This window comes from Plectropomus leopardus, chromosome 19 (genome assembly GCF_008729295.1).
Source record: "Plectropomus leopardus isolate mb chromosome 19, YSFRI_Pleo_2.0, whole genome shotgun sequence".
Classification (NCBI taxonomy): Eukaryota; Metazoa; Chordata; class Actinopteri; order Perciformes; family Serranidae; genus Plectropomus; species Plectropomus leopardus.
The window spans coordinates 156509-167500 of record NC_056481.1 but is presented as its reverse complement, the minus strand read 5'-3'; positions in this window follow the sequence as shown (position 1 = coordinate 167500).

The window sequence follows — 10992 nt, the reverse complement described above, 5'->3', positions numbered from 1 at the left end:
TTTAAGTGTTTGCTGTTGAATTTGGATTATTTTGATTTTTGTTATTTTATTTTTGTAAAATATAAGAAAGTGTTGTGCAAAAAATAAAAATCTCAAAAAAGATTTTCAAAAAAAAAATAAAATAAAAAAAATCAAATAGAATGAATTTTGGGGAAAAAAATATAAAAAAAAATCCAATTTTTTTGTTATTATTTTTTTTTTTCTTTCAATAAATTAAGTTTTTTTTTAAAAAAAAAAATTTTTAACTTATGTTTTTTTTTTTTAATAAAAAATTTTTTTTTTTTTTTAAACTTTTCATTTTGTTTTTTTGTTTTTAAATTTAACTAAAAAAAAAAAAAAAACAAAAAAAAAAAAAAAAAAAAAAAAAAAAAAAATTTTTAAAAAAAAAAAAAAATTTTTAAAAATAAAAAACAAAAAAAAAAAAAAAACATAATAAGCAGTTTAGAATTTAAAAAAGGGGGGGGTGGGGCAAAAAAGGGTAAAAAATAAAAAAAAAAAAAAAAAAAAAATAAAAAAAAAAAAAAAAAAAAAAAAAAAAGAATAAAAAAAAATAAAAAAAAGGCAAAAAACAAAAAAAAAAAAAAAAGCTGTTTTCTTACTTTTTTTTAAAAAAAAAATTTTTATTATATCAGTTTATTTTTTTTTTTAATACCAAATTATATAAAAAACATTACTTTAAAAAACACCAAAACCCCCCCCCAAATACACACCCAAAACCCCCACATTTTTTTTTATTTTTTTAAAAAAACCCAACAAAACCAAAAATAAAAAACCATGGGCTGGGGGAGGGGAAAAATGTTTTTTTTAGTTTTATATTTTAATTTTATTTTTAGGGAAGATGGCGAAATTTTATTTAATTTTATTTTATTGAACGGGGGAAAAAGAATAAAAAAAATTCTCTTTAAAAAAAAAATTATGTGGGATATTTATTATTTTTTTATAATTATAGGGGCTGGATTAAATTTTTATATTGTTTTAAGGTGGGGATATTTTATCTAAGCAAAAAATATTTAAAATTTTTTTTTTATAAAAAAAAAAATTTTTTTTTTTTTTTTTTTTGTTAAAATTATTTTTTAAAAAATAGAAAGAGAAAGAATTATATATTTTATTTTTTTTATTAATTTTTTTTTTTTTTAATTTTTTTTTATATTATTTACTAAAATAAAGTTTTTTTTTTTTTTAAAATAATCAACCCTTTAATAGAAAAAAAAAAATGAATATTAAATTTTAATTTTATATTTTTTAGTTTTGAAGGATTTTTGGTTTTTTTTTTTCAAGGTTGTAAATTATTTATTTAGAATTATTTTATTGTAAAATTATTTTAAAATAAAAAAAAGTAAAAAAAATAAATGATATTTTATTTGTAAATTAATCTTTTCTAAGAATTAGGGGGGCCCCCTATTTCAAAACACGGTTTAGTATTTTATAAAAAAGAAAATTTTTTTGAGGAAATGAAATTTTGATTAAAAAAATTTATTATAATATTATGAGCGGGCGGATTTTTATAGTTTTATTTTATTAAAATTTTTGTTGTGCCAAACCAGAATTATTGGGGTTTAATCACGTCATTTTACATTAGTCAACCAACACCAAATCGGTCTTTTTTTTTTTTTAATTTTTGCTTTCCTACTTTTTAAAAAAGATGTCATTTTGGTTTGTAAAAATAAAAAAAAATTTTTCTGTTGAAAATAAAAAAAATTGACGGTTGTGGGGGGTGGGGGTTGGGTTTTTTTTTAGTTTTGTGGTAATTTTTATTTTTAATTTTTTGGGAATAGGATATGTAAAATTTTAGAGGGTATTTGTTTTTTGTTTTGCGGGTGTTTTTTTTTTTTTTGGATTTTTTTTTCTTTTTTAATTTTTTTTTTTGGTACTTAAAAAAGTGGGGGTTTTTTTTTAAGTTTAGTTTCATAAATTTTCCTGGGGTGAGGGGGTGAAGGTTATTTTGTTTTTGGTTGGTTAGTACACTAGTCTTATAATTATTTTTTAAAGAGGGCATTATTGACGATGTTTATTTTTTTTTTCTTTTTTTTTTTTGAAGCCGATTTTTCAGAAGAGGTGTTAACCGAATTTACATTCCACATGGAGTCATTTTTTATATTTGTCTGCCCAAGCACGCTGTGATGGGATTTATTTTCTTGTTTTTCTTCCGACTTTTTCGAATATTATCATTCACAGAAACAAAGTTTAAACAAGATGAAATGTGTTAAAAAAGGGGTTATTTTATAATTTTTTTTTTTTTTTCAATGGCAGAAAAGGCATCTATTAATTAAGGGTCGTTGGGGGGGAGAAAGGATGGGTTTATAGAAAAGGGAATTTTATTATTTAAAAAAAATTCCGGATAGTAAAAATTCCATTTTTTTTTATTAAAAAAAAATTAAACGCGCCAAAAAAAAAAAAGGGCGTTGGGATTGGGACAACCCAAAGGGGGGGGTGGGGTTGTTTTTCGGGGGGCGGGTGGGGTAAGGTGCGGAGGGTTTTTTTTTTTTTAATTTTTTTTTTTTTATTTTTTTTATTAATTAGGGGGCCCCCCCACCCCCCCCCAATATGAAATTTTCTTTGTTGTTTGTATTTGGGGGGCAAAATTTAAAATAAAGATGGGTTTAATTGGGCGGGAATTTTAATACGGGGCGGGCGGGGTGGGGAGATGGGGGGGGGGGGTGGGAGTGTTGGTGTGGGGGTTGGGCCAAATGGAGTAAAAAAAAAAAACGGTTTGGTCAGGGCCCCAAAAAGAATTAATAAATTATCAAATCAAAATTTTTTGTATATTTTTTTTTATCTTTTTGGGTAAGGGGTGGTTGGTGTGTTGGTTTTTAATAATGTGTGTTAGGGTTGGTGCTTTTATTGGGTTGTTTTGAGTTTTTTTTTTTATTTTTTTAAAGTTTTGATTTGGGTGGTAATTTTTATGTTTAAGCTAATTTTGAAGAATTATTTAATAATATAATTATATTGTTGTTATCAATTTTCATTTTTTTTAAAAATTGCTCATAAATTTTTTTCCTTTTTGGGGGGCCTGATTTAATATTTTCGACGTTTGAGGGTTTAATTTTATTCTAATAGTTTGGTTAGAATGGAAGGGTGTAATTTAAGTTTTTGGGATATAGTATTTATATGTATAGCGGATTTTGGATTTTTATTATAATTTATTAATTTAAGTAAATTATGCTTTGTATTATAAATTTCTAATTAAATTAATCCCAATTTAAAACAAAATAGTTTTACAATTAAATTAAAAAAAAATCTTTTTGTGTGTCTTTTTTTTTTGTTATTACTTAATTTAGCTTTTTTTTTAAAGGCTGTTTATTTTAATAATTAGAATTTTTCTTAAATTTTTGTTTTTTATTTTTTATTATTTCACGTTTTTTAATTTTTTTTGATTTAATTTTTTGTTTTTTTTTTATTTTTTTTTTTTTTTTTTTTTTTTAAATTTTATTTTTTTTTTTTTTTTTTTTTTTTTTTTTATTTTTTTTTTAATTTTTATTTTTTTTTTTTTTTTTTTTGTTTTTTTTTTTTTTGTCTGTTGCAAACTTAATAAAAATTTTGACAAAAACGAATTTTTATTTTAAGCTGTAAAAATTTTTGGTTTTTTTAATTTATTTATATTTTAAAAAAAAATTTTTTTTCTTTTTTTTAGATTTATACGTTTTTAAAACAAATTTTAAAATTCCATTGTGCAAACAGAAAAATTAAATTTATTTTTTTAGCGTTTATTAAAATTCTACAATTTTTTTTGTTTTTTTTTAATTTTTTTTTTCTTTTTTTTAATTTAATTTATTTTGCACTATTTTTTTTTTTTTTTGCTTTTTTTTCCCATTTTTGAAGGGTAGAAAAAATGTTAAAAAAAATTCATTTTTTATTCATAATTATTTTGCTATTTAAAAATTAATTTTATATTTTTATTGCACATGTTTTAACAGGGTTTTAATCCAAATGCTCTACATTTATACTTAATCAAAAAAATTCGTATTAAAACTTTTAAAAGAAAACTAAACATTAAAAAAAATTTTTTAACTAATTGTTAAAAACTAGGGCATCGTTGAAAAATGTAATTTATATTCACACATAATGCATAAATGTAGCATATTTGAGTACCACAAAAATTTGACTTTTTTTTTTGCTTTTTTTTTAATTGTACTTTTTTAATAAAAAAAAAAATTTTGTTTAATTTTGCACTTGAACTAGAAAAATATAAAAAAGGTTTTAGGTTTTCATTTTATGATGTAAAAACTGGACTCAAAATCGAAAATTTCTAATCCTAAAACCTCAAACTGAGAAATGGTTGCAAACAGGATGATTCCTCAAGTCATTTTCCGAAAAACAAATCAGTATCGGTGTTTCTTCTGTAACTTGACTAAACTAAAAATTCTTTTTTATTCTTAATTTTTTAAATTTACTTATTTTTCAAGACGCCAAACATGTACAACACTATATGAATACATTATTAAAAGCGCCGCAAGTTTTTCTGAATAAAAATATATTTAAGGCATGAGGTTTTTTTTCCCGGACCTGCAGTTGAAATATTTTTTTTTTAAAAAAAGAAAAAATGCCAAAGTTAAAAAAATTAGTTGGCGTATAAAGTTATATTTGGTTCAAAAATTTCTTAAAAGTTAATATTAGTTATTTTTATTTTGTGTCTTAAACGGCGTGATTTTTAGATTTTGAAAAATGTTTGCCTAAAGCGGTGACCCGAGAGGAATTTCTTATTTGAAATGCTGGGATATTTTAACTTTGACCTACAAAAATTAAATTATTATTTTTTTCTTGGTGGACGTGGAAATAATGACTGGCAATGCTACGGAGTTAAAAAAGGCGCATTCCACAGTAAAATAAAGCTGCCTTTCAAAATAAACAAAAATTTATTTTTGCATAAAAAAATCACACATAAAATGAAATTTCATTCTACCAAACCCTTACACTACAAAAGTCCTAAAACTTGGGTTCAGAGCAGCCCGTACGCTAATGCCCAAAATTAAAAAAAAAGAAAAAACAAAGTCAATAAAAATGGATTATTCATGTCCAAAAAAAGGCGGCAAGAAATTCCACAAACATCAAAATTCAGAAAAAATAAATATTTTTAATGATCTTAAAGAAACCAGGAGGCGTCCCATTAAAAAAAAAACGGATGATAAAAATTTACCCCTTTAATCTGTATTAAGCCCATCGGTCGTAAAAAATCTGGTTGTTCGACCAAACGACGCACCCAAAAGTAAAAAACATTTTTTTGGACCCAAATCTGTTTATTTATAACCCAACGGTGTGATGATGGAGAAATCAAGAAATTATACTTCTCCAATTAGCGCTCTGTGGACCCCACTCTGGGAATAGTCCGAGACCTATGGTCCAAGCATATAATTAATAAAAACTTTGGTGGGGTGTCACAAATTGGTTTGAAAACGCTGTTCAGTTTTCAAGTAACCAAGCTGACGGGAGAGGAAGAACGCCTGCCTGTAAACTAGCCGAGGACAGGAGATTTTCATTTTCCGAAAGGAGGTCTTTTTCTTAGTCCACCAGCCTCACAAACATCGGGGGGAGCAGATAGATTAAAAAGAGAAATTATATTTAATGACGCATATAATTACCTAAACTGATTATTTAAAGTTTATAATGGCCGGTTGATATTAAAAGGAAATTGCTAATATTTTTGGTCGATAATTAGATGCAGAAGATATTGGTCCAGAGTATAATCATTTGGGGGTTTATTTTGTCGTACATTTCGTCCTTGTTATAGTTGATTTTTTGATGATAATTTTAAGTGGAATTGCTGTTAGTTTTCTAGAATTTTGGGGGTTAAAAAGTTTTTTATTGTTAAAAACCAGAAAAAATGAAATTTCATTATTTGAAGCTCTGGTTGTAAAGGTTAGGAAGAGGCCCCTTTTTTTATTTCCCTAAGTTTGTGTCTTAGTGCAGACATTCACAACCCTTTGTTTTTTTTTTTAACGTTTTAGTCTGAAAACACAGTTCTTCAAGTCATGGATCTTTTTTACTTGAAAAACCGTGGTAACCCCATAGAAAAAAAGGCGAGGATAGAAACTTATAAACTGAAAAAAAAGATTGTGAAAAAAAAATCAGACGTGCCACTCGCTCAAAGAGAATCCTAAAGTCCAGCAGAGTGAACGATTTTTTGCTCACTGCATATTAGAGAGAGGTTAAAAATTTTAAACATCGGGCTCAGGCAGCAAGCAAAAATTGGATTTATTTAAAACTGTTTGAAAAAACTGGGTGATTTTTTTTTTTTTTTAAAATTTGCACAATGAAAATGACGTTAATCTCTTAAGATATTTCACGCAATTTTTTGTATTTATATGCTGGGCAACAACTATTAACCTCGTCTTCCAAAATGAAGTGCATCAGCGCAATGCCCCAGGGAGCGTACGTACATATAATAATCTTAAAGAAAAAAATTCTTCCAGAACCACCACCGGATAGATTGGAAACATGAAGTTTTTCTAAAAAAAGTCATAAAAAATATTTTCAAAGCTTCCTGAATAAAAACTTACAATAATGTGTAAAATGAAATAACCAGTGATTTTTCATTGCCTAGAGTGGAAGATTAGGCAGAGCAGCATGGAAAAAGCTTAAAAAAAAATAAAAAATTCCCTTCGTCTTCAGCTGCAAGCCAACCAGACTGAAGTGGCTTTTCCACATCCGTTTTGTGAAAAGTTAGGCCTCAAAAAAAATCTTTTGGTAAAAAAAAATTTATAAGAAGCAAAACAGTCCAATATAATGCCAAAAGCTTGAATTTGAAAACGGTCCTGACCATAGAGAGGGCGCTGTGCTGGAAATGTTTTGCCTTCAGCAAGGAGCTGTGTGGAATCGCTCCGTGAAATGGTTAACGACATCCTCGTAGCACAAACTTTGATCTTGATTTTGCACAGTGGAAAAAAAAGAAAAAAACGCAGGGTGATCAGAGAAAAAACGCCAATTAAAAGAAAGTAGCGTAAAAATGAAAAGACAAAACCACATCACCAAAAAGTAAGTCAGGTTTTAAACAAGTTATTTGTGAAATATTTATTTAGTTCTTTTTTTTTATTTTTTTGCTGCTTGCCCTCCCACAATTGTTAACCTATGGTAGACTGTTAATGTTTGGAAGATCTGGACTTTCAAAGACTTAAATCCAGATAATGGGAAGCTGTAAATGGAGATGTGGAGCTGGAGGAGAAAATGGTAAAGGAATCCATATCACTTTTTGCAATTTTTTTATTTTTTCTTTTTTTTTTTTTGACGTTTTTCAAAAACTCAAAAAGGCAAAAAACTTTTTTTTTTCTTTTGGGTGGGACTTGCGAGTGCTGACTATGGGGAGTCCTTTTTTTGAGATGCACAAGTACGTGGAACAAAACTGCATATTTTTCTTTTTAATATGTTCCTGTCTGTATGAGATCCTGGAGCACATTTTTTGATCTGAGCTCTCAGAGCCATCGGAGGGGTGGAGTTTGCTTGGTCCATTGCGGCACAGGTGATCACCATCTTTGCAGGTTATAAACGGCAGGAAAGGGAGATTACTTGAATAAAGTGATTGAGTTGCCTGTCGAGGACTTGGAGTCGTCTTGGTTGTCTGCAAAGAGGAACCGGAAACGACGGCTTTGTTGAGCTGGACCTTAACGATAACAATGACATCATGTTAGGTTCTTTGAGAACTGAAAGCCTGTTGACATATTGGTGGAGATAAGTTTAGAGTCGTAGAGTTTTCCTTGCAGAAAATCAGTGTTCAGATTCAGACCTCATAAGTTTAATTTTCTTAAAATAGAGTGCTGCAGGATCGATCCTAGGGATAGCAAAGGATTTTGACCCACCCTAACGATGAGTGGCTAGTTCTAATTGCCTTTTTTGGTTGGATTTATTAGATTTAGGCAAAGGCTAGTGGGAATAGTTTGGTTAGAGTAACCAAAATCACCTTTTTTAAAACAATCTAAAGGCAATCCAACCAGATGGGGGTGAAAGTAACACTTAATGGGAGTGTTGAAAATGGCAAACTTATTTTTGGTTTTAGGACTCATTACTGGGATTTACCTATTTTCTCTGATCCAGGGATGTGGTAACTTGATTCCTGTGACTTGAACTCCAGTCAGACCAATTTGCAGTTTTAATGAACTTAAGGTTTTTTCACGTTGACAAAAGCAAAACGGAAAACAAACAAAATTCCTCCCTTAAAATTTGACTTGGCGCACCATTGACTTGTAACCTCACTTGGACTCAAGTCTTTTGACTTGAAATGCTTGATACTTTTCCCAATCTATCTACAAAATTTTAGTACGTTTTTGGGCCAAATTTCAGTATTATTGAAGTTTTTTAAGATTAAGGTCAGTCGCAGTTGTTTTTTAACAAACCTAATTACCCAAAATTTTTAAGATACAAAAGTAAAAAATGAAACAAAAAGAAAACTTTTTTGAAATTAGTGGTTTTTTTATTTTTTTTTCTTTTGACTTGAAAATACTGCATACTTTTCCCCAGTCCCCAAATGAAAGAGTATGTTTGGGCACTATTTTTTTTGCTGTTGTTTTTTTGTTTTAACTTTGTTTAATAAATGCATGCAAATGTAAATAGCAATCATGATATTTTTGTAAATTTCATTGGGTTTATATATTTTTTCTCTGTTGTAAAAATGGATTTACATTTTAGTGAAGAGCACCATTGTGACATTGTTTAGGACTCAAAACTCAACTTGAGACTTGCCTGTCTTGATTCGGAGGGACTTGACTGCACAGACTAAAATGTCACTTTGTAGATTTGGCATTATTGCGTAAATTAGTAATTTGCGGTAAACAAACATTTACGGTACTGAAACATTTTTAAGATGTGTAAAAAGCTTCAAAATTCCACAGTTGGGTATTTACTATACGAGGAATTTTATATAGTAAAACAAGTTTGAAAAATCACTTAATGAGAACTTATTTCAGTCAGGATATTGTAACCAAAAAAACATGTTTTAAATAATAACCTTAGTGATTTGATACTAACTGCAAAAATGCAAATTCATTTCTGGGTTTTAGGAAATTATTCCTAAGCACCACGCTTTTTATAATTAATGAGTCATTTGGTTTGTAAAATACTTGCCAAGTTTTTCCCTAAAAATGAAGATGATGTCTTCAAGTAACTTTTTTAAGTTTTAAAAACCTAAAAAAAGTCTTTATTTTCAGTTTTTCTGCCATAAAAATAAGAAAAAAAATCAGCCACCCATATTTGACATTTAAAAAAGTATAAAACTTAAATTTTTTTTGCTTGAATAATGCTTAATCGAAAAAAGCCACCTCACTAAAAAAAAAATTGTTTGTCCACAATAATAAAAAAAAAGTTGTTTCAGGCAATCAAAAGAAACACCTAAATCTTCAATTTTAAAAATTTTAACAGTAAAGATTCAACACAAAACAGTTACAAAAAAAAACCTTCAAAAGGTTTTAAAGTGTTGCAAAGCTGTTTGCATTCAGCTGCATAAGAATTTAGTTGTGTAGCTAAAAAAATATCTGTATTTAAATATATATTTTTTTTGACATGTAAAATTTGCCTAGGATAAAAAAAAAAACAAAAAAAAAAATAAAAAAAAAGACAAATGTCCACTGGAATCTGACTTTGTCTGAAACTGTTTCAAGTCTCGTTGTCATCTAAAAATGTGGACCAAAAGCATTTGAAGATATCTTTGTATCTTTATCTCCAAGAATGGTGAAATTCTAAAAATGAAATTGCTGTTAAAAACATAAGTGGCTGAATAAGTCATTTTTGGCCAAAATACCCCATATTTTTCAACATAGATGTGGGTGAAAACATATTTTTCCTGCCTTGAATGTACTTTTTTTTTCTATGTTGTGAATTAAAGTGTCTTTAAAACTCAATACATACAAAAACTCCCTGTCAAGAACACAGCACTTTTAATATGTTCAGTGCAATTCAAAATTCACTGCAATATTTGCATATTTGCTGATGTTCTTCAAAAAACGTGATGTCCAGTGTAAAAAAATATATTTCTTTTAAAAGAATTTTAATGTGAAATTGAGTTGTTAAAGTTGTATCTTTCTTATTAAAAAGTTGTTGTTTTTTTTAAATCCATCACCATGTTAAATAAATGATTTAACTTTGTTTTAACCCTTGGGGACTGTTTGGTGCAATAAATAAATTTTTAAAAAAAAATCATACCTTTTTTTTTCATCTAAAACCGTGGCTTCATGACAAAAACCTGCCATTCAAAGGGTTAATATTCTGAAAATTCATGAAAATTTGATATTTATGATTAGGACTGTGTTGGTTTAAAAATAAACCAATGAAAAAAAAAAAAAAATAAATTAATATGTCATGTTTTGTAAGCTAGTATTTTTGTGCATTTTGTGTGCAGAGTGATACGAGTGTGTGTATACAATGGTTAACCTAAAATCTAATTTGTTTCATGAATGATATAAAATCAGCTTTTTCAACAATTCTCATTTTCCAGCAAACAGTAACTCATTTTTTAAATTTCATGACAGACATTTCTAGAACTTCATAAAAAATAAAAAAGGCAGGAAATATTTTTTGACTGCAACAGATGAAAAATCACATTTTTAGGACTTAATTACTGGCATTAATGTCTTCATTAAGAGGGTCAAAGATCAACCAGATAGTGATTTTAATTTGAATAAACTGAATTTTTGTATTCTTGTAAAAAACAAGCACTCAGATCATTAAGTAAAGTAAATCTCGCCACATAAACTTAATTAAAAGTATTTCGTTTAAAATCCTTTAAAAAGTAAAAGTAAAAAGAGATTTATATTATAGAATAAAAAAGTACCTGTCCCTGCTGTGACTAATATAAAATATGTGCTCGAAAGGCAATAGTACTTATCCACAGAACTTGAGTAAATATACTTTAAAAAAATTCAAATATATTAATTTTTGTGTTTGTTTTAAAGGACATATTCCCAAAATTCCCAAAAAGGACTTGGTGTCTATTGAAGTCTGCAGTATGCGTCTTAATGATTTTTTCTTTCCCCCACAGCTTATATTAATAATAATTAACTATAAACTAACACT